The 2,123-nt window shown below is 40.8% G+C and overlaps 1 long non-coding RNA gene across 1 annotated transcript in view; it reads left to right on the top strand.

Annotated features, from left to right (window-relative positions):
- The first annotated feature begins 1,706 nt into the window (after nt 1-1,706).
- Nucleotides 1,707-2,123, top strand: part of LOC126505264 (uncharacterized) — a 5,143-nt gene continuing 4,726 nt past the window's right edge. The window contains exon 1 of the long non-coding RNA XR_007592839.1: nt 1,707-1,869. This is a non-coding gene — a long non-coding RNA (uncharacterized lncRNA). The remainder of the gene's footprint in view (nt 1,870-2,123) is intronic.

The raw sequence follows: 2,123 nt of genomic DNA, 5'->3' as shown, positions 1-2,123 counted from the left end.
AATGGAAAGTCCGTTCGTGGTCTCATACTTGGTTTTATTATCTATAAAATGAAGAATGTGTACTCTAAAATCATTTTCAAATTTGATGTTCTAAGCCTTAGAGAGTTTTCCTGAACTGTTGTTATTTCATGCTTTAATTTTCATCAAGTCTAGCAAGGTAGGTTCATAACCTCTAGTATGTTAGGTCAGCAAACATAATGAGGTTGAGAAATAGAACTCACATTCCTTCTCTCTTTGCTGCTCCAACTAATATTAGAGACAAGGAAAGACTTTGCTGGTGAAACAGCATGTTCTAAGCGTGTCAAGATTTACAATGCCCTTCTCAAGGAAGAAAGACATTGCCAAGAAGGAAAAAGTAAAACTTTTATTCTGTGCTCCTAGGATTAAACATGTCTCTGGCCGCACTCTCTGCCCACAGCTTTGACATTGGAAGGCAGCGAACAGAATCTTTAGTTTGGTTGTTTTGTTTTGTTTTTATTCATTCCTTTTGTTTTATTTTTTGTTGTCCATACATCATTTCCCTCTGCTCCTCCCACTGCCCTTCTTCCCCAGGTCCACCACTCTCGGTTTCCCTTAAGAAAAGAGTGGGCCTCCCAAGAATATCCACTGAACATAACATAAATATAATAATGATACAATAAGGCTAAGCACAAACCCTCATATCAAGAATCTTATGGCATCATCTTATTGCACTGCAGCAAAGCCTGCAACTCATAGTTCTGCCCTCTAGTGGACAGATTCTCCAGCTGCACGTTTCTGTTTCTAGGCAATACAGTGTTGTGCAACACTGCTTTGACTTTTTTGTGTCCTGGTCTAAGTCTTGCCTGAGATACAGAACCAAAGTATAATTTTTTGAGGATAGAGTCCCAAGGCTGAAAAGTACATGAGGAGCATTGTGGGATCTGATGAGCCCTGGTTCCTGTCTGTTACATGTTATGTAAAGTGGTTGTGTGAAGAAAAATGCAGTTTATATCACACAAGCTTTGTAGAAGGCAAAGCGTTTTATACCTATTTGTTTTGATTACTAGAAAAAAATGATAGGCTATTGAACACCTGAAGCAACATTGGTAAGAAAACACGTAAGCAGATGTCAGCCTCTTTTCGCACTTGTCCTGTGTGAAAGCCTTCAGAGCTTCTAAGTCAACAGCCTTAGGGGAAAATTTAATAACTAACTTCAAAGTCTCTGATACCTAACTGAAGAGCTAAAATGAGTCTTCACAGTCCCTAGGCTTGAGCAAACACACACACACACACACACACACACACACACACACACACACACAAACCAACCAATCAAGTTAAATAATTTCACAAGAAAATACAGCCATTTATAAAAATAACTCACTCTAAACATAAAGACACAAGTAATTTAGCCATAAAAGTAGGGATGATGAAGCTATTTTGACATTAGTCCAACTTAGGATGGTATTCCTTCATAAACACATCTTTCTAGATGTTACTTCTTGGTAAAAATGAATTACTCTACAAAGTATGAGTGGCCACATAGGGGTGTTGTACTATCCATTTTACTTCTCTTTCATTATTCTAAATTATGCTATTGCCTTAGATTATTATGTTCCGCCTCACTTAAAGCATACATTTTTTTCTCCTCCTACGTCCTAAGACACGCACAAGCTTAGCTGCATATATACACAGCAGCCAGCTGTTTTCAGGGCCTTCCTTCTGCTTCCCCAGATGTGTGTCAGGAGCCATTTCCCCCTAACAATCATTACAGAAACCATCACTCTAGGGAGTCTGCAGAGAACCTCACACCCATAGTTATGTTCTATTGACAAAACCTGCCCCTCACCCAATTAACTGCTAATCTTAGCGGAACCCGCCTCACATTCCAGCTATCCAGGGAACCAGGTGTGGCCACTTGTGACTTCTGGCCTGTCTGTCTGAATGTAACTGAGCTACGTGACCGGAACCACGCGGCCTGCCCCTCATCCCTTACCATATATAAACTGTAACCCGTCCCTAATAAACTGAGGCCTTGACAAAGTTGCTTGGCCTCGTTCTTCTGTCTTAGCTCATTCCCTTCCAGGTAGCACCCCTCCGAGACCCTGGAATAACTTGATTGCGGGTGGGTTACTAACCCCTAGACTGAGTAGCCCACCCAA

Source organism: Alexandromys fortis, unplaced genomic scaffold (genome assembly GCF_014885135.2).
Source record: "Alexandromys fortis isolate MF-2015 unplaced genomic scaffold, M_Fortis_MF-2015_v1.1 scaffold_57, whole genome shotgun sequence".
NCBI classification, from domain to species: domain Eukaryota; kingdom Metazoa; phylum Chordata; class Mammalia; order Rodentia; family Cricetidae; genus Alexandromys; species Alexandromys fortis.
This window is presented reverse-complemented; position numbering and strand designations above follow the sequence as displayed.